Source organism: Tyto alba, unplaced genomic scaffold (genome assembly GCF_018691265.1).
Source record: "Tyto alba isolate M040663 unplaced genomic scaffold, T.alba_DEE_v4.0 Super-Scaffold_14, whole genome shotgun sequence".
NCBI lineage: Eukaryota > Metazoa > Chordata > Aves > Strigiformes > Tytonidae > Tyto > Tyto alba.
Genome location: NW_024881276.1, coordinates 54,234,025 through 54,260,465, shown reverse-complemented (window position 1 = coordinate 54,260,465; position 26,441 = coordinate 54,234,025). Strand labels below are relative to the sequence as shown.

The window sequence follows — 26,441 nt, the reverse complement described above, 5'->3', positions numbered from 1 at the left end:
GACATTCCATTTCTCTATTACATCTAGTACATCTAGGTTTTTATTCTTCAGAAAAATCTTTGAATAAACATTTCAAAGATAATGAATCCTGCCCACTTACACACAAAAATAATTGCCCTGAGGTGGTCTACAGATAATCAAGGTTTGTGAAAGTGAGACTTTTTTGTATTCAATTTTGGTGGTGTTAGTACTAGTAAAATGGTTGCAACCTTACTAGTGTTTCTTGTGTATTTGATACAGAGGTCAGCAGATAAGTTTTTTCTTGGAGGGGGCTTCCCAGACTAACAAGGATAAACCTTTGTTTGATGTTTTACTCATTTCCATCTCTTTACTCCATGGTCTCTGTACTGTTTAGTTTGCCCCAAAACAGAATCAGGCAGCTTTATGTAATCACAGGTCAGAGGGAGTTGGCCTAAACACCACCAAGTCCCTCTGCCTGGTATTTTCTGTTTGCTGGTGGTGGGATTTTAGGGGCATATATCCAGAAACGCTAAGCACAGGGACTTTGTAGAAATTTGGGTCATCTGAATCTGGGTCCTAGGGTGAAATTTTGTGCTGAGCTGCTTCAAAGCGTGCTCCAAGCCACACAGCTCTGAGAAAAAGTCCAGCCTTTTCAGTAACTTTCACACAGTGCCTGTATTTGAGAAAAGTAATCCTACATCACCCAAAGGGATTTCATGGTGAAGAATTAGATGAATAATGGCACTTAGTGTAGCTCCTTTCAAATATTACAGCGTTATTGTACATACAGTGATTTTTTTTTTTTTTTATGTTGTTGGTCATATAGCCTTAGCTTTAAGAAAATAAATACATTTTTAGTTTTTATAATTATATGTAAACGCTTTAAAAGTTCTTGGGAGCGTAACAGAGATTTTTTTTAAAAATTCCCTGGCTTTTAATACAATCATGTAACTTCTAGAGCCTACTCAAGATTTTTTGGATCTTTGAAGTTTCAATGCTGTATGTCTCTTTTCTGTAGAGGTGTTTTTTGTCCTTGTATAGTCAATCAAATAAAAGTTAAACTGTGGAATTTCTGTCTTTGTACATCTGATACACTTAAACTGCATTTTTGTTTTTCCAGAGGTAGCTATTCATTTGGGGGATAATACTCTCATATGTGATATTCTAAGCTAGAAGATAATTACCTCTTGAAAGAGTAGCATCTTTGAAAATGCTGACATAAATATTTTCCAGGTAGAATGGATTCATGCTCATAATCTTGTAAAAATACTCAGTTGCACCCAGAGGGTAAAATAACTGCTTCCAAAATATTGCTAGTGATGCCTCTCACTTTCTTCCTGTCTAGATCAGATCTTCATTCATGTTAAACTTTGTGCATCTCAACTGACACGAGTCACTAGAGTTGCAGAAGTTTGTTTTGTTTTGTTTTGTTGCTGTTTTATGGTGGTGTGTTTTGTTTTGTTTTTGTTTTTTCCCTACTATTTAAAGAGGGTGAAAGTGAAGTGATGGCCACCTAGAGTTTCAGCATTTTCACTGTGGTTCATGTCATAACCATCTGCAATTATTATGACAGCGATCAAATCCTCTTGCATGCTCCCGAACTTCCTGGGACAAAAGTAGAAATCTTTGATAGTCATCCTAGTTATCTGGTAGAAGACAGTGATGGATGTGCATCCTGACTTGTTTGTTACTATAGCTTCTTTCAGATGGTAAAAAAACTTTTTACAATTTCTTGTTTAGTTTGGGATTGATTCAGTATGGATTTCCGTAAGTAATTCATCAAATTTCCAGTCCTTAAATGTTGACTGAACTGCAACTTTATAATCAAATTATAGGTAACCTTTGGAGACCACATAGTTATATAATAGAGGGTGCACCATACAATGCAGTAGGGTGTGTAACAATATCTGACTCCATTGTAACTCCACAGCTTGGATGAGGGCCTTGCACGTTAGCTCAACAGCTAAATTGGTCACAAATGGCCTGCCGATGCAAATAAAGGTAATATCCCAGCACTCTGCAAATGGAGAGGATGAACACAGACGTAGCCAAGGCCACATGCATAACTGCAGATGCTTAAACAATTACAATACAATGTTAAACAATTACAATACAATCTACACATTCAAGACGGAAAGCTAACACATGAACATCCCAAGTGTGTGTGCATGTAATGGAGAGATGGGGATAAAGCATGTGGGAGTCTGAGGACTTTTTGTGTGGTTTTGTTTTTTGAATAGGAAAAGGCCGTGTTGGTATGATACTGGTCTTCTGGAGTTTGTTTTATGAGGACTCTCAGTCCCCATTGGTGGTGACTGATACACAGCAGTGTTGATGGGTATAAAAGCAAGGGGTTGGCTTTGTTGGGACAAGATTTCTTATATCACCTAGACTTCACTGTTGCAATTTACTGATGTAGCAGCAATATTTACCCAACACAGTACTAGAGTAATGCAGTACTGTTGTATCTGACATGGGATTATTATGCAGTGGAAACACCAGTTTTCAGCCTTCGCGCAAAGTGGCCTTAAGGGAACAGTCATTGTGCAAAGTGTTCCTTTACCAAAGTGCTGGTAGTCTCATCATAAAAGAAAGTGGGCATTTATGGTACTTGGTAAATATTACTTGCAGATTTTCACAAATCCATTGAAACTTGGAGACATATCAGCTTTGAATCTGATCATTATTCAGGACGTTCTGGGGTTAAAAAAAAAAAAAAAAAAAAACAACAAGCAACATTAGAAAAGCCAGTTCTGGTTCAGCAAGTGCGCCCCAGTCTTGCCAATCAATTGGGCTGTCTGAGAGCCTGATCCATACAGGCAGCATAGTATGAACTTCTGATGAGGAAAACCTGACATCCCAATCCCACTTCAGTTCTCAACAGAGTGATTAACTCTTTACATCTATTTTATACTATCTGTAAAACGGGAATGAAAGTAGCTTTTTGCCAAAGGAAGTTGTGAGATTTGATTTGTTAATGTGTATGTGCAACTGAACTATGGAATGATGGATTGAAATTGCTAAATTAAGGAAAGGATTACTTGTTTGGAAGTCTGGCAATGAGTAATGACTGCTGAGATGGAAGAACAATTGAGATTCTTTGCATATTGAAAGACACCAGAAGCATGCTGTATTCCTCTCCTTCTGTCCTCAGCATCTTCATCAGTAAATCTGCAAGGATAAAGAACTTTTGTGTGGCTCTTCTACGTTTGTGTTGGCCCTTACTGATGTAAATCAAACACTGTCCTCCTGTTATCTTCAGGTTTAGAAAACCTATTTTTAATCACTTCATACAGGTATCTAATTTGAATCAGCCTGCCACGCTGCAGGACTCTTGTGCTTTTTTAATTGGCATCTTTCTCATTACATTTGAACAAAGTTGCAGAGACACTGCAGGACACCAGCAGAGACATCTGAATCACCAATCCTGTTGGGCTGGCAACATGATGGTGTGATATACCAGGGGAGTCTAGGAGATTTGCGTATGTGGTGAAGGGGACTAAGAGGAAGCAATCAAGTTCAGACACGTTGCTGCGAGTGTTTATAGGCCCTGCCTATACCATCTGAAGGAGAATTTCAACACACATTTGCCTTGGATTTTTAACACCAATATGGTATTAAAGCAGCCTGGTTTATAAGAACAATTCCTGGGACTCTAGTAAAGTGGAGCTCCCTGAAGGTGTTGATGGAGCTGTGTAGGGCAGGTATGTGGAGTACATTAAAACCAGTGTGCTAACCCACCACGAGGATGGGCAGGATACCCAACCAGCTCATGGAGTCAGTCCCACTTAAATTTCTTTAGAATTTCAATATCAACCCTTAGATAACTGCTAAAAGGCTTTTTTTTTTTTTAATTTTTTTTTCCCAAAGGAAGTAGCTCTTGGCCTCAGACATGCTTATATGATGCCACGACTCCTTTTCCAGTTGTGGTTGCCAACAAGATGTGTCTAAACTCAGCACGTTGGTGTGTCTCACAACGTAAAAAGGAGAGACGAGAGCAGTGTAAAATATATTATTTGGCATGAAAGCACCTTCCTTCCCTCTTAGTCCATCATCCAATAAAGACTTCCACAGTTCCGGTGGACAGTTTGACTTTTCCTATCTCCCCCTTACTACTGAAGATCAGGGTGTTCTGTAGCTCCCGGGGAGAACTGTAGATGGGGCCCCTGCTGTGCCAAGCACCAGAATTTTCCATCTGCCTTATGGTGCTAGTAATTTTTTCATTCTTTTTAAGGCTTTGCTATAGAGGGGTTGGGGCTTCTTCATCTCCATAATGATAATTGCTAGAGTTTAATTCTGAACCAAGAAGACAAGTTTACAGAAAAAGAAAACCAGGAGTATCATCTACTGGGTAGAACAGCATTGTTTGTTCTTGCATTCCGGATAGATAATGCAGCCTTTTACTCAGACAGCCGGGAGCCCTCTCTTCCAGCCTCTTTCTCGTGGGGTGACCCCATGTGTGACATAACCAAAATTCAGTGTCTCTGCTGTGGGAGGTGTATGCTCCTGGGCACGTGACAGGCGTTTGCTTGCCTATTCTGTTGCACGGCCGAGCACAGGCCAGCCGTGGGACTGCCATGCAGACCCTCACCATCACACAGCAGGTGTGTGTCCAGTCCTGGGACAGGGCTGAAAGCTGTCAGCAGTTACATGTCCTCTTTCTTTTCTTGCAAGTGAACCAAGCACATAGCCGTCGACCTTCTCACGTAACGGAGTGGAGGAATTGCAGGCCCACAGGAATGTGATGTGAGGGTGAGCCGGCCCTTGTTGAGCATTTTGAATCAAGCAAACAGGCAAATATTTTTATGTTGGCAAAACATTAAGTCAGGATTCTCCATTCAGCTGCACCACTCGGGATTTTTTTTTTTTTTTTAATGCTCTTTTTGTATGATTTAGGTAGATTGAATGGTTTGTAAGACAACAGAGAATTGGGACAGTGATGGTTTGGATCCATTTAGACAGACTTGTAGGCAAGGAACTAGTTGTGCAGATCACATCTTGTGGGGTTTTCTTTCAGGTCACACAGATATTTGAATTTTATAAAGATTACAGCTAATTGGATTAATTTCTGATTGAGGGCCAAAACTAGCTTAAATTGGAATCTGCTTTTTGCTTTCAGATTATTTGCTTTCAAACAATCTTGAGGTTTGAGAGTGTTTGGTCTTAGGTCTACAGTTCTGCATGTACACAAACCCCATGAAACTTTGGAAAGGGTGGCTTTTGGTTCCAGTTTGGGTCTGGGTCTAAATGTTGTCATAACTGGATAGAATTGGGCTCAGTTCTAGAGTTCTTCATCAAAATAAGGAAATTTTGCCTGTTGATCCTGGTTCAGATACATATATGACATTTCTAGAGAGTTACAGGAAGTGTAAGGATTTAGATGCCTCTCAGCTTACAGTTTCTGGATCTGGATCAATTGCAAATCTGAACATTTTTTGAACTTAAGTGTTTCTGACTTAGTACTCAGATTTTAACCTGAATGTCTGTTAAATGTGAAGGGTTCACGTCTGTATTTTATCCAAACTTGGTACGTTTTGAATCTCTCTTCAGATTTGTATGTATAAGGTAAGTAGGACTGAGGAACGAATGTTAGTTTGGGGTCAAATGTTCCAGAGTACTAAAACTTCTTACATCCGATCCTCAGTGGTAGAGATCTAATTTTTAAATTCAGAGACTATTCTTATTATTTGAAGAATAGAAGTGTATAAAAACTTGTGATTTTCATCAGCTGGCTTTGGTACAGGTCTGCTTGATAAAGTATTTATATTTTTTCCCATAATATTCTTCATCATAAAACTCTGAGAGATGCCAGACTGAGCTAGGAAGATGAAGCACTTCATATATTTATGGTGCCATCTGCTCATGGAACTACAGTTGAGTTCATTTTACAGATGGAAAAACTGAGGCAGTGAGTGGTCAACTGGTACACACACAGCCAGATCGAGTTACCACACTTAGAAGCAAAGTCTTTAAATGCTCATTCTGCTTTCCTGACCTTACATACCCTTCATTAAGCTGAATTTGGCCATGAAGTCCAGAGAAGCAAGTATGTAATAGGGCTAAATTTTTGCAATATGTATTTGGAGTAGCTTGTAGAACTGCCTTTACATATGCCAGGTGTGTATATAGCTAAATACTACAGAAGGAATTAAACTAAGTCACCTAATAGAGCTTTTTACTCTTTATATTTTACCCTAAAGTAAGGAAGTCTGTGTTTTGATGAAAACGCTAATGAAGATTAACCTTTTGAAAAAAATTCCTTAGTCCTTCTGTGTTTAGTATACATCTGGATGAAAACAGAATGTTTATAAGCGAAATACAAAAATGTGTAGCAGCTACCAGTGAACAAAACTAATCAAATTCACCAGTCGCCAGGCTGGTTAATATTATAAAGACTGTGTGAATCATGAATATCCAGTGAGCCTGAGGGTACAAATCCATGAATCTAGGGCGTTTACCTGTCTCTTTTAGTCATCAGGCTATCCCTTTCTGATCACTACAATTTAGGCGTATATTGCCTAATAATAAATGCGATAATAAAAATGTATTTTGGGATGCAGGATCTTGTAATAGGGCTTTAGATCAAAAGTGAGATTAATTTTCCTTAATTTTAGCCAACTACAAGCTGTTTGCCTAGTTTAATCTAGTTGTGTAGGCTCCCTCCTCAGTGGAGAGAGAGAGAGAGAGAAAGCTGGGATGGATCGCTTTTAGGAGGTGCCTGTCTCTCCACTGACAATAGAGGGAGCCTACACAACTGGCTTAGACAGGACACAACTTTTAGGTGGGTATGAGGTACTCCAGGCAAATTCTGTGTTAAGCATCTGGAGATTTGGGTTCTTGTCTGGTTTTCCACTGATTTACAGCATAACCTTGGGAATATCACTTAAACTTCCCCCCCCCCCCCCCCCCCCCCCTCCTTGGACCCAGTTTGTCCATGTAAAAAATACCCTGCAGATAGAGTTCTCGGAGAACCTTTGTCCAAAGATGAAATACAGGTGCAAAATCTTGTTTTCCTGCTCTTGCTACTTTCACATGCCTGTAGTTGTCATTAAAATCAACAGATTTTTTTGTGACAGCGTAAGTTTACGTGTGATGAGAGGCAAGGCTGAGTGAAGATTATCTTAGAAGCAGCATATATCCTCTTCAGATATGACAGAATATTGTAAGAATAAAAATCTAGTAACTGGTTACGTGTATTGACTTTCCCATCTTTGCTTCCCCTTCACACCTTTCCCGTATCCCCCCCCCCCCCCCCCGCCCCCAGCAAAAAAATATAGGGAGTGGGGAGAATGTTCTTCAAATTAGACCTATATTTTAAATAACCTTGGCCTGTTTGCAACTGGGAAAATGTTTTTTTTTTTTTTTTTTTTACTTGAGAGATTTATTTCTGTCCTTGTAACACCATGTACTATATGCATTGCACCTGTTCAGACATAAGCACAGCACATTATTATAGCTGTAGGGGTAGAAGCTTCCCAATATATATTTTTGAAGGGAGGGAATGCTGGGGAGAATAGCCCTCTCTTTTCAATTGTTTACCGAGCAGTCTCTTACGAATACTTCTTCCTCATCAAGATCAATTTTCCCTGCTCCCCTATTGTCTGGGGAAACCTATCTTCAGGAGCGTCTTTCTTGAAAGATCTCATGACTTTAAAATCATCAGTGGGCTTTGTGTAGTCTGCCTGTCAAAAGAGATATGTTTACACCTTCCCTGCATGTGTTAAAGCTATAAGGTTACGGAGCAGAATGGCTGATACGTTTCGGCGCTTCGTGCTAATACGCACCGAAAAAAATGTATTTATGATAATCGTACGGGCCGTCTGAAACAATGCATTCCAACATCCTGCAACATAAATAAGAAAGGTGGAGCCAGCCGGCACTAAACTGTTTATTTGCCAGCAATCCTGCGCGGCCCCGTCTACCTTCCCGACGCTGCCTCAGCCTGGCAGCACTGAACCTGTTGCTGCGTTAGCCGAGTTGTATTTTGCTAGCTCGGGGAAGGAGGGTTGTCTGCTGTCTGGTAGGAGGGCTTTGTCTGTGGGCGCCTTTCCCCCCCGCGCCCCGCTCGCTCCCCGCCTGGCTCTCGCGCTCTCGCTCGCGCTCCCTCGCTCGCGCTCGCTCGCTCGCTCGCTCGCTCTCCCTCTCCCGTCTCTGTGGTCTGTAAGGTAGGTTGCAGTGTGTGTGTGTATACACAACATCAAGAGCAGGAAAATGGACCCATTAGGGAGGCAGGCAGTCATTACCACTCACACTGTACTTCCAGGGAGACAGCGACTATGAGGAGGCAAACTGAGGACTGGGGAACAAGGTAGGCCAGTCAACTTTTATAAAAAAATAAAAGAATAAAGCCTCTGCTCTCCTTAAACCACCAGCACTTCTTTATTTCCTCCCCCCCCCCCCCCCCCCCCCCGCCTCGATTTTTAATTTAGAGATGTAAGTTTGCCAGACCTATTTGCTAGCTTAAAATTCGGAACATCTATAGAAGGCCTTACCCTCTACAAATGTTTTTCCCCCTTCTACTTATTTAAGGGTGTGCCCCCTTATGATTCACTTTAATTACTTTTTTTTTTTAATCGTGAAGGAAACAAATACGTTTGTTTTCCAACACTAGTTCCAAGTAAATCAATATCTTTCACTCTTTTAAAACAGCCTTCTCCGTATGTTTGTGGGTCTCTGCTTTTTCTTTTCTGTTTATGCAGTTCCATCTGTCCGTTCATATATCATGTTCTCCTTATTTACTGTTAAATGGGGTCTTAATAGTATTTGCCAATGACTTTTAACTGTAATGCCGGTGACCAGGGTTAACGGTGACTCTCTTTCTTTGTTTTCTATATATATGTACACTGTAAGTTTAAAGTCCATGCTTGGCATATAGTAAATAAAAGCAAAAAAAAAAAAAAAAAAAGAGAAAGCAGGTTCCACTCCTCTTGACAGGATTTTTATTCGTAGATTTTGCTGTTTGTCTCTTTCGGTGCGGGGGCAGAGGGGGTTAATTTTGGTTATTGTACTTTTTCCTCCTGGATATTTTTAACATCTATCTTTCATTATTAGTATTTTTCCAGTTTCCTTTGCTAGGAGGAAAGGAGACGTATATTCCAACTTTTATGTTGCTGATCTAATGTAACATTACAGAGGCATCACTGGGTTAATAAGAATTCAAACTTTCTAAGAGGGAGTTTGTATCCTTGGCTGCCCCCCACCCTCCCACTTTATGCATGGTTATGCTTGTGTTTCCGTGTGTACTGCCGGGGAAGGGAGGGGGGAAGGGAATAGATATTTTTTACAGTGGTAGCAAATTATGAAATCTATCGAGCCATTTTGTCCAGAAATAGTAACTATTTATTTACCATTTTTAATTCTACAAATATGCTGCTTATTTGTAATTTCAAACATTGACGCTTCTCTCTGAATTAATCTCTTTTTTTCTTTCTTTTTTTTTTTTTTTTTTTTTTTTCTGGGGAGGGATTTGTGATGCATTTCATAGCCCATTTAGCATTGTCGAGTTTTTTGGAGCCCAGATTTATCATGGGTTCTAAAGACTGCTTAAATTGATCCATTTGAAATGGTCTTTTTATCTGAGCTCCTGTCATTTCTACTGGAGAGTAAAACTGCTACTCTGCTGGTAACAAAAAAAGAAAAGAAAAAGGGAAAGAGATAGTGGAAGTGAGTTACATAAAATGTTCTGGAGAATTGTAAGTAATTATATAAAATGGACGCTGATCAGTGGAGATCTCTCAACAATAATAATCACCTTTTTTAATAGAAAATTATTTATTTAATAGCAAGAGGCAGACTTCTTAAAAACATGCATTAGGCCTTCCTCTTAGCACAAAGAAGTCCATAATGCAATATTCCTAACCCACCTGGGACTGCCTAGGAGATTCTCCAAAACCTTCGAATCCTTTGAAATGTTTCTTAAAAATCCATTATTTTACAGCCAAAGAGAACTTCTGCTGCCAACAGGTTTTTTTGCTGTTGTTTGGGGCTTTTTTTTAGCTGTCCTTTAACTTACGACTCCCCAGTTTCAACAGAAGTGCCTCCTCGCTGTACAAACTAAGTTAATTGAAATCCAAAGCAGCAGATCTATTCACTGGCACTACAACTACAGAAACCACTTGCTCCATTTTATTAGCAGCTTTATTTCCAGAACATGAGCGAAACTTTTCAAGGTTTTATGTATCTGTGTGCCAAGAATTGGTGGCTCATCTCTTAGCTGAGAAATGACATTCATTGCTTCCTATTTTTTTTTTCCTCCTCCTTTTTATTCAAGCTTCTAAATGAATATTTTGTTGATAGACTCTAAATGTGTTTATTGCTTCAAAAGACCAGTTAACTGTAGCGAGGTACTTCCTCTTCTCTTAAAGTTTGAATCCCGATCTTTGAAACTCAGGTTTGGGCGTAGAGGGGTTGCTGAACTTACGCCAAAAATGTAGGGGTCTTAAAGGTGGAGTCGCTGGTGCCTTCTGATGGTGGTCAGCCTGGACTCGCGCAGCTGGAGCCTCAGCAGCCGTCACCACGGTGGGATGGGTGGGTTTTCAGGCACCTGTTATTTTCTCCTAAACCAGTGCAGGTGGACGATCCTCAACAGCCCAGGTTCTTTGTAGGAAGGCACGTGGACCTGTCCTCAGGATTCGTAGGCGTACATTTAGCAGAAGCCCAGCCTCATCTTAACACACTTGAAAAACTTTAAAAATGACTACAAGATACCTCTTGATTTTATGAAAACCGCAGGGAAGAAGAATTCGAGCAGAGAGAGTCGGGGTAGGAGAAACATTTTTCATTACCCAGTAAGATCTTTTTTTAAATCTTAAAAACTTTTTCACTAGGAGGATTTAATTGCATTTGAACCCCAAGTATATTATATTATATTAAAAAAAAAAAAAACAACTTAGCCCTTTCATTAGCACAAAGTCTGTTTGCAATCTGAATACAGCAGCGAAGGGTGAAATATGCCTAAATAAACTCAAATTCGGCATATGATGCTGTAGCTGGAACTCGGGGAGCATCAGACCTGTTGGCCAGGGGAGTGGGACCAAGTTTGGCGGCGCGGCGTGTTGCGGGGTGGTGTGGGGTGCTCTGGGTTCCCATGCTCACAGCCCCGGCAGCTGTGCGGAGCAGAGCTTGCGGTGTTGATTGGGTCACAGTGTGCTTTATTTTAGCGTTGGAGCAGACAGTTATCTAACACACCCACATGAGGAAGTGCTCTGGAGCAGTTATTTCATGCCTTGCCATGCCCTGTAGCTAGAGTAATTTTGGGCTGAATGGCGTGTGTATATGCCTCTTTCACTCCTGTGAGACAAAAAGCAATGCTATTGGGGTTTTTTTTTGTGTGTATGTTTTTGTGTTGGTTGTTTGGTGTTTTAACAGGACCAAAAATGGGATATAAGATAGTCAAATCCAAATACCAAACAAATACCAAGTCAAATTAATTTTAATAGCAGAGGATTTTGCTTTTCTCTTAAAGGAGGAAAAAATATCAATCTTGTTTATTTTGATAAAGACAGTTGTAGCAATTTCCTGAGTTGGATATATCATTATTATAAATATTATAGTTTTTCTATTTTCACATTTTCTTCATAGGCCCAGCTTATTCATAAGGGAAAACAGCTGCAGAAAATTTTAAAAGATGTAATATTATTTATATAAAACTTTGATATAAATAGGGAACAGTGTCCCCTGCTAGAGAATTCTGTGGGATGGCTTACAAATCCCATACAAGAAAGATTACAGTCTTAGATAAATTGTTATTTAAATCATTTCAAGAAAACTCTGTTCATTTTTGAAGACCATATGAGGTTTTAAGAAGAATGATTTGAATAGGAGTTCTGTTTAGAAATTGATGGCATGCTGTGGCCTTACAGATTTCAGTTGGTTTCACTCCTGTCTCTTTTTATAGGACTTCTTTACACTGTGATCCGTGTAGTGAAGAGCTTCTACTGAAAGAGATTCATAAATGTTAATGGAAAATTAAACACTGAGATTTAACTTCAAGTTACTTAGATTTTTTTTTTTTTTTTAATCAAAACTTTTAGAAAATGCACATCCTTTATAAATGTTTTTAGTTTGTTTTGTTTTGTTTTGTTTTTTTTTTTTTTTAATGAAACAATGCACTGGAAACAGTTATTTTAAAAGAATGACTTGTTCCCTCTGTAGCGTCTGCATTTCAAACTGTGCTGAAGAGAGAAAATTATAGCAAATCAAAGTGAAACGGTCTTCGCTGCTATTGCTGGTTTGGCCCAAGAAAATTCAGAAATTAAACAATATCAACTGTGAAAAATAACTTGGATTTTTAATTATCTGTGACAGTAATCCAGGTTTCTCTTGGTAGTAGTGTTTGACTGTGCACCAGATTTTGAGATAATTTTGTAATAGCTGTAAAGCTTTAACTTGAGATTTTGACAGATATTTCAAACTTTCAGTGAGGAATGAATAAAGGCAAAAGCTTTTGTCCAGAGTGGTTTCTGCTTTGACTGTTGCCTATATTCCTGGTTATTATTTGTCTTAAAAGTTAATATTTAGATCTAACGGCACTGATCCAATTCTGCTCTAATAGGAAACTGGCATTTCAGAATGATTACTGTCTATGTCTTTCATGTTTTCCTACATTTTTATACTTAATCCTTCGGTGCCATCGCGTCCTATGACGGCATCTTGACCGCCTGGCGCTGGCGGGAGTTTTGTTTGCGGATGGGTCTTGTAAAATGGTCACCGGTGGCGTGGGGACATGCGCTGCCTCCTCCTTCCATAGCCCACGGGGCAGCCAGGACTGCCGGTGCTGCAGGGCACGCTGCTGCACAGCCCAGAGGTTTACAGAAAGAAAAAAGTTACGCTTTTATCACGTACAGTGAAGACTGTGTATCTTGAAGTCGTTCAAATACAGGAGTGGGAAATCGGGCTAACGGGATAAAATTGTCTTTAAAGAGAAAAATACTGTGCCTTTGACATCTGGGGTTTGACTTGGGTGAAATGAGTGTGGAGGGTCCCAGCCTGTTTCTGATGGGGCAGATGTTCACCTCGCAGGAAAGTGAGCTTCTGACCGAGGTGGCACTAGGTGGCACTATGGGGAGAAAGGCCATGGACTGTTGGAGTAGGAGGGCTGAAATGCTTTGATGCCAAGAAGTGGTGTCTCTTCCCCTCAGCGACAACCTGCCCTGCCAGCCCCGTGGAGGGCAGATTTGTAACCTGTTATCAGGAACTGTTCCTCAACATCTTTTCTGAAAGATAAGTATTCTAACAGGAACCAATCCTACCTAATTCAAACACTGGCAGTGTCTTTAGGACTATTCCTCAGTGCCTCGTGTTGTATGCCTCTCCTTGTGCTTTTCTGAAGTGGGTGGACACAGACCCCTAAGTAACGTTTTATGTCCAGTTTGTACAAGTGTAATGACAGTACAGAGGCTGAACCAAAACCCATATGGTCTTCCTGAATGTTTCAGCTAGTTTCAAATCGGTGGTTATACAAGTCTGTATTAAAACCAGTTGGTTTAGAAGAAAGGAAACCTGGATGTGCAATGCTTCTGACCCACTGCAGAGCACCTATGGGAAATCCTCTGCAGGACAGAAGTGGTGCCATTCTCTAAGTTATACCTGTAGATGACCTCTTAATGTTATGCTTCCATAGTAAATTTATCTTGGGATTGTGGTGGAGCTAAAAATGCAGGCAAGTATAGTGTGCCATTTGATTCTGAGGTAAATACAGCATGGAAATTACCGATGTATTATGGTTGTTTTTTTTTATTTTATTTTATTTTTGGGGGGGGGGGGGAGGTGGTGTTTGTGTGGGGGGTTTTTTTGTTTCTCTTTTTGTTTTTTGTTTTGTGTTTTTTGTGTTTTTTTGTTTTTGTTTTTCCAACTAGAAAACAAGCTTTCTAGTATCTTGCTTCTAAAATCATCAATAGCTGGAAGTGCAATCAATACCTTGAGGATACAAAAGCAAGACTGGGAAAGTTGCCTTATGGACTTCAGAGTTGTCCTTACAGCTGACTGAAACTTAATTATTGATTTATCTTTCCTCCCTAGAGATCCATATGCCTTCCTTTATGGCTGGAAAGTTAGTGTTCACAGTGCAGGAATTTGAGAGCAATTGTCGTGTGGAAACACAAGATTTCATGTGCAGGATAACAGGAATGGGTAAGATGAGGTTGATATGGTCAAAGAGTGAAGACAGACAACTAGGTAAAAGCTTATGTCCACTATTGTTTTATGTGGGGTGGATGTGGAGACTATTCTTCTCCATGGCTTTGGCTCCTAAACTCCTAGCAATTTGATAGCTGAGTGAGTCACAGACATTAGTGACAGAGAGGAATGCTGAGAATAAAAACAAAACAACAACAAAAAAACAAACCAAAAAAATCTCATTGTTTAGGCACAAACACAAGAAAACCATGTTTAATTGCTAATGTGCTCCCTCTGCTGGTTCTCTAAAACTAACAAATGCTATTCCCAGGAGACCAGGCCACACCCTCTGGGACACTGCCTTACAAAAATTGTGTCTAAATTAATGGTTTTGAGCTCTCTTACAACGAGCAGTATTAACAGGAAAAGAAGTCTTCTGATGAAGTGTGTTAAAGCCGCCTATACCACACGTCTGCTGAGAAAGGTCATGAAATGCCCAGTCCTATAATTCACCCTTTTTTGCTTTTGTTTCCAGTCTTAATTATATTTGGTAGGTGTTGCTTTTTCTATCATTTCCCAAAGTTTGTAGTTTTCTGTTTTGCTGCTGCTGCTTTTAGGATTTTTACCATCTGAAAGAGTTTTAAAAAATGTTCTCATTGGTGCTTTTAGTTTCAATTTTAGTGCATGTAGTATCTGAAGAAGCCCTAGTGTAGCTTAGGCTTTGGCAGCTTCCAATTCTTTCTGTCACTGTCAGTTAAATCTGCTTGTCAGCTTTATACTGTTGTGCCCACTTCATCCTGTCCTTTGGCTTGAATACCGCTGTATTTTCAGGATACTCTTGAACATCCTTCCTCGTGATGAATCTGTATTTCTTTTCCAAACATAGACTGAATTGTTTAATATGTTCCCTACGCAGCACATTTCTCCATTAGATACGTTTTTAAAATCCAGCATTTTGTACTTTCATGCTATGAAAAGTGTCTTAAGTCCTAGATAAGACTGAGTATTGGAGAAGAAACTGAAGAAAGCTTTATTAAATCTTGTCGAATACTTGGAATGTGTGGAAGATTTCTGACATGGTAATTATGTAATGAAAGCTTGTCCTGTATTTCCCGTGTTTTCCACCTATGTGGACTGTCATGTTAAAGAGTCTCATCTTGCAGCTGTTGACACATCAGTGAGAATCAGCTGTGCAGAGCTGATGCAGGACTGGGCTCAAGTTTTCCATACAGAGTAGTGAAAAGTTTCCTTTCTGGAAGTCTCCTGCTTCCCATCTAGGTGACTGCTTATTAAATCTTTATACAGTAGGGACAATAAACCAAACAGCCTGGTGGGTAGCTAATTGGCTGGAGTGACTCAAGCCACATATAAATCTCATTTGTACTCAGTACATTGACTCTCTCTGGCCTCATCGCTCTCTCTAGTATTCGTTAATTTTGAGACAGCCTGAATATAATGCAAAGAAAATAATCCCTGGTTCTTCTTTCTCAGAGTCTCAGAGGATGCTTGTGGGATGAATCTCCATTAATTCCCTTTCACAGGCCCTGCAGTTTAGGAACCCATGCTCCTGAAACAGTGCAGGGAACCGGCCCTCGTGTGGGCAGTCGCAGCAGAGACATCAGGAAACTGGTACAGCACTGAGACCACATCATTCTCCTGTCACCAGGTCCCTGGACGTGAGGAGTCGTAGCAGGGGTTGGTAACTCGGTGATAGCTTGCGCTCCTGCTGTACCTGCTTTTGGGATAAATAGAGAATTCAGTGCCTGGGGCTACCAATCTGGCACCTTTTGATAGTACTAAACTAATACAAGTGATTAGAAGTGTCACGAGTTCCCGGCGAAGGCCCAGCCTGTCCTGGCTCATGGGCGGACCGTTTGAAGTCCAAGCTATGTTTTGTAATTTCCAGCATTTCATAAAAATGCTGCTTTTATTTTGTTCTCCAAGCCACGGCCAAGTTTTGAGAGCTTCAAAGCTTGCTCCAATTGGATAGAAAAAGTGTGTTTTTAAGATAGTGACATTTCCTAAATGAGCTGGTTCCTTCTGAGCTGTACCAACTTCAAATCATTTAACCACCAAGTCAGTCAGGCTCAGCCTGAAACCTTTCACTGCTGTGAAAGCAGCTGCTCCCGAATGAGGTTAAAAGCCAGTTGTGCTTCTGCAGTACATTCGGCTGTGCTGTACTTCGTGTCGGACAAGAGGAAGCTCAGTATTTTTCCCTGGTGCTGGGCATTTCTGGATTCTGGAATTAACTTTCCTTTTCTACTAATCTCCGAGTCCCTTTTTACAGGGGACTGGATCCCATTCAAAGCCTTTTTTAATAATTTTCTTGGCAACTTTTTTTTTTTTTTTTTTTAAGAGATCTTAAATATTTTTGTCAGCACAAAGCCATGGTGCAGTATCAGAAGTAGTAATCAGATTGCAGTACAGTCAGTACCCTGATACATGCAAGTACGTAGGTATTGGTAGGGCTGATTTACTGATGAGGGAAGCAGGATTTGTAGTTTGTTTCTAGTTTTCTCTGTAACTTTCAACAAGTCACTTAATTTCTCAATGTCTCAGTTATTCCTCTTCAAGATGGGGATAATGATGTTTATCAGTTTCTGCTGGCAGTTGGGAGAGCCTTAGCTATAACTATATTAGTTAATTTTATCTTTCTCTTTCAAATTTGTGCCTCGTTATCACCCTAAAAGTGCATTGCAACCTCTTTGCTTCAATGGGTTTGCTTTAGCCTCCCAATTAAGTTTTTGAATACTTGTGGTCTTCCTCTGGCATATCAGAATAGAACTGGCACCTGAGATCTTTTTTTGGGGGGTTGTTTATTTCTTTGAGGAAGTTTTCACCTCGTGGAGATTAAGAGCTAGCATTTAGTTAGGTAGTTTAGATGGCAGTAACTGTTCTGCCCTGATCATGGAGGATGTATTATGTTGGATCTCAGGTGAATTGTGCATATGTTTTGAGCTATGTATTTTCACTGCATTCAGTCCTAGTCTGTCTTAACCAAACTGCTATTAATAACTGAACTAGCTCAGTTAATGCTGTCTCTGTGGTGGGGTGAGAGCCATCTTGTCTAGATCACATGTGTATCCAGCTCAATAATAATTTAATCTGCTACCAAAATTAATTTAATTTTCATTCCACATCTTTTTCAGGTGAAAAAAAGTAGAAAACAAAAAGGAAGTGAGCTAAAACGAACTTTTCTGGAGTTTCCTGGTTAAGACTGGTTGTGCAAAAACACAGTTCAGTTGACTGTAAGCTGTTTTAAAGAGTTATTAAAATCTGGTTGAGTAATGTTACTATGGAACATTGGCTTCAGTGTGGTAGAAGGATACAAATGGTGCATTTAGAAGGGAGGTTTGGGAAGAATGTGAGCAGCTAGAAGAAATAAAAGCTGAGGTGCAGGCAGGGGGCAGAGCTGTTCAAAGAAAATGAGGACAAAAAGTCTGAACTTCATGCAAAAAGAGGGGCTAACTCCCACTGGCAGGAGAGGGAGAAAATTCTAGCAGCATGATTGTGTATGATCAAGACCAGAGTGGGGTGGGACAAGGCCACAGCCCTTTCCTTTTCCCTCATGAGCAGTGAGCTGGAATAATCATCATACAATAATCATCTTCAGAGGACTGTGCTCTTGGGATAAGAAGTCCAACATGAAATTTCTGAATGTCTGTGTCTCTGCTAAAATGTTTATGGGTCATATTTTGCCCTCAGTTGCATTTGTATAAAAATGGACCAATTCTGTGAAATTTAGAAGAATCAACATTGAACTGAGAGCTGAATTTAGCTTTGTCTTTCTAGCCTACTGACTGCAGCTGGCATACATCTGAAGCAGTAAAGATGATGCATGGTACTCCACAAGTGATTTGTGACCAGGAGACAGTTTTCTTTAGGACAATGCTGCTGAGTTTGACCTCATTTTTGCTTTGTTACATACTGTCTCCCTTGTGGCAGCATATATAGGTGTGTTAATAAGATTCTTACCAGATCTCCCCTTGAAATCTGAGTTTATGGAAAGGCTTGCTTTTAGGAGGTGTTGATGATTATTCTCATAATATCCAGGCAAAGCCTCTGCAAAGAATTTAGCATCCAAAAAGATGTCTTTTTTTTTTTTTTTTTTTTTTCTCCTCGTCTCCAAAGGTTTAATCCTGAGACCCTGTGTTGTTTTGTTTTCTTTTGCTTTGTTCTCATTACCCAAAAAAGATAGGTGCCAGTTCTGTCTAAGTCTCTCCTAGGCTTTTTTAGATAAAGGAGTGACACATGTACTTCAAAACAGAGAGCAGTTATCAGCTGAGTTCAGCCGGAGAAGGGAATGCTCACAAAAGGTTCCAGGACAGTTTAGCCAGAGATAGCTGCTGATATGAATAAATAGCACTTTGCATTTCTGAAGAAACATATTCAAATATCTTATAGCGTTTAACGAAAGTAGTTAATTTAGTTTTGCCTAACTCCAGTAGCTGAATCAACATTATTATTTCCATTTTTTAATCAGGAACAATCGAGGCACAGAGAGAAATAGGAAGTGGTGCCTTTCTTTCTTCCTTCCTCAGTGTATTGTACATGTAGATGGGCCTTGGAAAAGTAAAGACCATGTTCCATGGACAAAGGAAGCTCAGATGATTCCTGCCTCTATTAAAGACTGTTAGGCTTTTTTTTATACCATTGTGGTATCGTAACACATATGCAACTTCTTTGCCATTGAAGTCTTACTTCTACTTTCAGAATGAGATACAAAGACCTTACAGTAACGGAAAATTGAAGCCAAATGCACTTAATATACCAACACATCAACAAAGTCTTATTTTTAATAGCAGATTTTTTTTGAAAAAATTGGTGTTTAGTTTGCTTATTATTTATAATTACTCTCTTAACTCAGTTACTATAACTTCAAAGACTTGTAAGCAATAAATATTTTTTTCCCCCCAATTAGATTTCCCACATCTGGATATGTCCCAATGAGCTCCAGTGTTAGCTTTGTCTAAGGAATAGATGTTCAAAAACTGAACCAGTCTGTCACCTCTTTTTGTGCAATAATAATCATAGGGGAAGATTATACCTGGCTGAAATACATAGTGGTGTTGCTTGCTTCACAAAATAATCATCAAAAGAAGACTGAAGCTCCCTATCCCATGTGAAGACAAAAGTACCTTCAAATAGTTATGTTGTTCTGGACTTCTTGTATGTATACCTTCTCATATGTGCAACTACTATTAACCTCTATGAAAGGTGTAATCCAAAAGGAGAAAATAACCCCTAAGGGTTCTTTGGTCAAGCATTTAAGAGAGATTGTCACTTGTCTGTTTAAACTGTCAGTGGAGACAAAGCACATGCAAGTAATAATGGGGGTTTGCAACTACTGCGTTTTGGCAGAGCACAGATGTATTGCTGTTGAGGCATCTGTCAGTGAATGAACAGTAGGAGGAACTGAGTTGTTCATACATTCAACCTGAAAACTGTACAATGAACAGTTGCATTTTACTTTTTGTTACTTGAGAACAAGATTCAGATCTCAGTTCCTGAAAACTTGCAAACAAGTTTTGGGTTTGCACTGCTTTCTACAAGAGCTAGTTTTAATGTCTGTTGATGCTTAGAAGACCAGATTGGAAGGACAGCAACAGAAAGTTTTATTAGCCAGCACAATTAATAGTTTCTTCTTTGAGAGCCAATTTCATCTAGTGTAGTATGTTTACAAAAGAGGCTGGAATGCACAATAAGGTTTTTACTTCATCAGAGACATATGAATTCACCATCACTGGATGTATTTGTGAGACACTGTAACAAAGGACACTCCTCAGGCGTGTCTCATATTTCAAGGATAGAAGGGCAAACTGGATGAATGTTCCTTCCAGAAAATGGGTGAACCAGCTTTTTCATATGCAATCTCCAATTTTGGTAATTTCCGAGAAGCTTATAAAAGCCAGGATGGAGCCAGTAAAACCTCATCTTATTAACCTCCAAAAGGACCCAAAAGGGGTTTGGGTTGCAAGGCTGGTCTGGATGCCTGGTGCGCCTCGTAAGTACTCTCATACTGTCTCAGCCTGCAGTAACTTCTGGTAGACACAGTACAGTAAGGTTCATGAAGTAGATGAATACAGTAGATGAAGAAAACAAGTTTACTGAGAGAATTCCCACCTGAGAAAGACCAGTCAAGCTTCTTTCTATAGGAAAGCCAATAAGTGTCTTTCCACCCTCCACACCCCCTGAGTAGAGATTTTTCCCCTGTTCCCCGTTCATCTATACATAATGACCTGTTCCATAGATAGAATAGTCTCTGAGATTTGGTTGGCTCTGCTGATAAGCATTGGTCCTATGAGAGACCCTCAAGTCAATTGTATCTGAGTCCTCTTTTTAGGACACTTCTATCCACTTTACATGCTAAGTTCAGACAGAGGGAAGTTCTACAAAGGTTCCCTATTACATAGTTGTCCATACATGCTATTGTGGTAACAAAAATGGGCAAGTTTTTTCTCTCATTAAGCATCTCCACTGTTCTGCATCTACTTAAATAAATGAGCTTCTGAGTTTGTGTTTTAATTTACTGAGGTACAACTCTGGCTATATATAATTTGGATACATGGAGTCTTCAGAACTCCAAAGGAGTGCTTTATAGGATACACCATTTTTCCTTTTGGGTGCCATGAACCATTATACATCTATATGGGGTTTGGGGAAAGATAGATTAAAGAGTTAACAGTTATGGAGGCATCAAGTCAGCAAATCTAGTGGATGCTTATTTCTTAACCATTTTATTGAACTCACGTCTTTGTGGCCCACCCTTTGGTTTTGATGTGGATCACAGGTGTGTCTAGGGGGAAATTCTCCTTGGGTCTCCTGTTTCCTAAATTTCAAATGTGCCTAGAGATCAGTGAGATGGGAGCACAGTGGGGAACTTGGAATCTGGAAGACTGACTGACCAAGGATTTCTCCAAGCTTTCTGGAAAGCCTGGGTAAATGAGCTGAACTTCTGACTGAACTGCTATTAACCAGCATTGGTGAGTCTCTACCTTGTCAGAGGGAATCTTGCTTCCTCTCAGAGCACTTCTTTGGGGAAAGGTCAGGAAGGAAGTAATTCTGCACGATTCAGGAGAGACCTTAGTGGTCTATGCTCTGTTTTTTAGGAAGTAGGTAAGGCAAGAGCCTACTTTGTCATATGCGTAAAACTGTAAAGCTTAAAATCTTTATTGCTCTTTGCTTCTTTTGTGAAGCTTTTACATTTCTGTATCTTTACTCTCAATGCCTGTGTATTTGACGTTAACAAAAGAAGCATAGTAAGCTGAGCCAGTGGAGTGGTGTTCAATTTGCTTACTTATTTTCTGCCTGAGCAGGTCATGTACCCACTCCTTGTGGCAGAAGGGGCCATATGCCGTGGTTCCTTCTCTGCAGCATGACCAGATCTGTTGTGCGTGCACAGTAAAACTGAGCTGGGCAGAATTTGGTCAAGGTGTGTGAGGCTTACTGTTTGTGTGTGATACAGTTGTAATAATGTCCATGCCCAGGAGCTCCAAAGCTTCCTGGAATCACTGGATTTACTGTGAATGAACCATAACTAATTTGGATGTTTGAAGTACACCCAACATGTCCCAGAGTTGCTTGACTGCATTCGTGGTAGTTCTCTCAGCAGTTGTGGTGGGCTTGCGTGGGAGTAGGTCCTCCCAGATAAGCACCATTAGGAGAAGGTCATGAGTGTGTTAAACAAAAGTCAAGCATCCCAAGTACAGTCCTCAAATACTGATTTTATTTATTTATTTATTTGTTTATTTATTTATTTATTTATTTTTAATTCAGGTACTGTTTATAATGCCCTTAGATGTGGCATGTGTAAGAAGAGAAGATACGAGAAATGTAAATAAGAGGACTTTTGGGGTCTGCTGCAGACCTTCTTACGATCTGGGTACTTCAACTTCACCTCTCTGCTCTTCTGTTCCCTAGCAGTAAAATGGAGTGATGTGAAAGTGACTTCTGCATGCCTTGAAGCTTAATGAACATTTTGTGAAGTGCTCAGAAATCTTTAGGTGAAAAAGGCTGGGGATAAAACAGTGATTACTGCCACATTTACCTTCTCTTGATCTGAGAGGAGCAAGCAGAAAATGCAAACACTTGTATTACCATGAGAAATGAAGGTGTCTTCATTTAAATTTTTTTTCCAGTAAGTTAGCCCTTCATGCCATCTGGAAATTTCTCTAGAAAACTTTCTTCCAAAGCTTTAATCCTTTTCCTCCTTACACGTTTTGCTTGATCACATCATCGGTGGAAGAATACAGAAGCGAAACAAAGGATATAAGTGCTGAAAATTTTGATGCTTCTAAACCTTGTATACTACTGATGTCAGTGGAATTTTTAATTCCAGTGGAGGGTTGCAGTTAGTTTTCAGAGCTGCAGATGATGAGCAGAGGTTGATATTTGGGTAGAGAGGAAAACGGCCAGCAAGTGTCCACCTGGGTTCTGCAGAGGACTGAAGGACTTGCGGTTGGGAGTCTAATCCCCCAGCGCTGGAGAAACGGGGCTTTGGCATGATGAGGGATGCTGACGTGTTGTTTATATCCTAACCCCTGGCAGAAAGGAGTGTTCAGGAGGATGGGATTTCGAAGTAGGATAGAGGTGAATCTAAATTAGATGGTAAAGAGCGGTGAAAAAGAAGAGGAAGGTGCAGTTCGACAGCAATAACTGTCTAGATGCCTTGTGTGTTCTGGAGTTTGTGGTGGAGCTGAGTCTCACCAGCAGCAGTGCTGCGTGTAGTATGCTCAGCGTAAATAAAATCCATAGATAGTTTTTCAGAGAGTAAGGGTTTTATTTTGCTTGTGGAGTCGGACCTGTTGTGACTCTTGGCTCTGCCATTTCTTTCCTTGCCTTATTGGTCAGATAAAGTTGATATGGCTTAGCCCAAATTCACATATATGAATACGCTTTCATCTCTTTCTCTGTTGCTTTGTTTATCTGTCTGTGTCTATCTCTCTGTGTGCCTGCTGCTTGTCTGCCTGCCAGTTTTTTCTTTGTCTCTATCACTTCATCATTGAACCCATCTGTGTAGAAAATGGGATATTTGGCTGTCTTGTATTTTTTTAATTATTTTTTTTTATTTATGTCATTTTGTTCCCTCAGACTTACGAGGATAAAACTCGCACTCCTGGGGGTGCCAGGCATTTCAGATCTTGCATTTAGGAGGAGCCGTGATGCTTTTTGCGTCTGTTTGTCTGTCCATCTGTCTGCTGGTCTATAATAAGCTGTGCAGCGAGACAGCAGCTTACTATCTGTGTGTGTGAAATTAGCTAATTGGTGTTAGCAGCAATATTTTCACATGTTTTATAAGCAAAGTGCAGCAAGGTATATAAATGTAGATATGATCCAGAGACACACACACACACGCGCACGCAAGCCTGTCGCTGCTCATGCATAGACGCTCAGAAGTAATTAATGTTAATAAGATTTTAATGTGCTTGTGAGATCATAATGAGGAGAAATGAATGCTCTGATTAGAAAAAGGTAACTGTGTGTGTGTTTTGGCTTAGAACAAGATTTCCCCTCTTTTTTATAAATCACAATTTCAGAACTTGTTTGTGATTGCATCAATCGGTTTTTATTTTCAAATTAGAGGTCTGTTTAGCCATTTGAGTGATTAGCCAAATAAATGGGTAAAACCCTGATCGTAAGGAATAGTGCAGATTTATTTTTTTTTCCTCTTAGAAAGCAACGCTACTATATGACAGGGCTGGGCAGCCTCATCCTTCTAGCATTACATTTTTTTTGATGCTGCTTTTAAAGCCTCATCAGAAACTGCTCTCGGAGACAGTGCTCATTTCTTACAAATAGAGATGTTTATCTATAGGTGTCTGCAATGCATAATCAACCACTGAAACTATTGTGCCAAGGCACATTCCTGTTCATCAGTAATGATGAATCCTCAGAGTCCAGATGATCACATGATACCTTGACAATATTTTGAAATAATTAGCTTAAGAAAGCAGAACTGTATACATGTATTTTTTTCTTTCAATCAGTCGGTTTCCAAGTAAGAGAGATGAGAAAGTCTTTGCAGGAAATATTTTACAAGCTGAGATGTTTTTTTCATCCTGGATGCTGTGTAGTCACCAGACCCCAGGTTGGATAAAATCCAGCTGGACACTAGGGGTCCTTCTGTGCAGCAAATCAGTGAAAATACTGTCCAGAGGGCTTTACTTTCATTTGCATACTTGTTATTATTTTGAGTAATAAAATATATCAAAATATTAAAAAGTTCTCATTTGATAATGCTACACAAATCACTTTGGGATCGGGTTAATTTTTTTTTTAATTGACACTGAAAGGTTAAATATTCTGTTTTAAAAACATCTAGAATTGAAAACAAAAGTTTAAGAAGCCTGTGCTCCAGTGCATCCGATGCTACATCCCTACTGGTGTCTTTATTTTGGTGGCACCTGGCTTGAGTGGTGTTTTAAAGTGTTAGATCTGTGTTTGAATTCATGGAATGTGGTTCATTTCCACAAAGTGCTGAGGTACCACAACAGTGGTTGTGATGAGAAATGGTAGAGCATGGTGATAAGATTGCAGTTTCCAAATTGTGCTGAGCAAAACCCAGTGTCAGTGGATACAGCTTTGACATGATCTGAAGTCTCTAAAGATGATGATCTGACAGTTCATTTATACTGAATTAATTTATTTTGGGGAAAGGAAACATCAGACATTATGTATATTTGTTTATTCCTCTAAACACTCCTTTTACCTAACTGCTATACAGTAGGGCCTCTAACTCTTATTTATCATTCAGATAGCCCAATCAATGAACTTAGTATGGGAACTTTAATTTTCTGAGGTAACTTGGGATATTGTCTGTACGTGTCTGTGCTTAAGTGTGTCGGTGCGAGTACAGTCAAAGCATCACTGAAACCTGAATATGCATGCAGTAAGGCCAAAACAAAGTATTTCCCAACTGCTGCCAGCATCCAGGGAAGTTTTAATGCATAGAACAAGGACACCTTTACTTCTCCTGAGTGCTTCTAGTTTGAGAAGTGCTTTAAATTTTGACTTAAATAAAATGGTAGTCTGAGCTCTCACTGTAAGGAAGCAAGTCATTTGCTTTAAAAATCATTGATCCTTTATATGGATAATTTTATTAGACTCTTTTGAGAAATATCAATCCCAGTTTAGGGTTAATATTGGATTGAATTAGTAATGAATTCATGGAGTACGATTCATTTCCAGAAAGTGCTGAGGCACCACAGCAGGACCTGTGATGAGAAATGATAGAGCATGGTGATACGATTGCTATTTCCAAATCATGATCAACAAAACCAGTGTCAGTGGATACAGCTTTGACATGATTTGAAGTCTCTAAAGAATATGGAGATGATGACAGTTCAGATCCCACTTGGGAATTAGTATCCTCTTGCATTTTTTTCATTGCCTGTTTCTGCTTGTTTCCTATATGTTAACATGCCACTTTGCAAGACTGGCTTCCAAGAAGTTGAAGAGTGAGAGTAGGAGTAAGTAGTGGTAAACTCCAAAACCACTGAATTTTCACCTTGGAGCAGGAAGCAGCTAAGCAGTGTGAGGACTTTATTGTTTTTCTGTCTTCTAGATGAAAAATGTTGAAGAAGATACTCAGTTTGACATTCTCAACATTAGAGATGAAGTAGCCAAGCTCTCTCCAGCTACAGGCTGAAAGCTTTATAGGGTTTGGGGAACTCGGGAACTGCTGAGGCAAATTGACTAAATGCATGAAGTCAGTACGCAAAAATGAGTTGTGGTGAATCCTTGGGGGACTGCTTTAATTCAGGAGTAAATTAGTCTTAGACCAGTGTAGCTTAACTGAATAAGGAGCTACAGGGAGCTTTGGTGTTGAATTAGAGCATCTACTGACAGCTTCAAGACAATTAAATGTGTGCATATTGGTGTCAGACCTTTAGTTGATTTGCCTTGACTTTCTCAATGTCCCCATGCAGACGTGGCTTAAGAGATAGATAAACTGCCCCAAGCAATTCTTTCTGTACTGGAGATCCAGAACAAAACAAATTTCAATAGCTTCTTAGCTCTGAGGAAAATATCATAATGCCAACTATTGCACAGTTCCTGACAGAGTAGTACTGGTTGCTCTGCCTCTCCTTGGATACCACGGTTCTGCTGTGCAGTTGTTGGAGGGACCACAGACACTGAAGATGTTTTTCTGTTACAGTCACTTTGTACATACATAAGCTCCAATATTTGGGAATAAAACATACCAAAGGCAGAGATACCATGTGTTTGCAATGAATTCTAGAATTATTACAAGAAAAGCAAGTCTATTCACAAGTCTTGTTTCTGCATGGCAACTAGCTGCTTTCCTTACATTTGGCTACTGGTGTAGGGTTAGTTCAAAGATGAGAAAGTGGGTTATGGGGTGT

The 26,441-nt window shown here is 39.8% G+C and overlaps 1 protein-coding gene across 5 annotated transcripts in view; it reads left to right on the top strand.

Annotated features, from left to right (window-relative positions):
- Window positions 1-8,088: 8,088 nt before the first annotated feature.
- The window catches only part of ZBTB20 (zinc finger and BTB domain containing 20), a 485,842-nt gene continuing 467,489 nt past the window's right edge, over window positions 8,089-26,441 (top strand). For all 5 annotated transcript variants that reach the window (XM_042788414.1, XM_042788415.1, XM_042788416.1 and 2 more), the window contains exon 1: window positions 8,089-8,269. The gene's annotated coding sequence lies outside the window, so the exon portion shown is untranslated. The remainder of the gene's footprint in view (window positions 8,270-26,441) is intronic.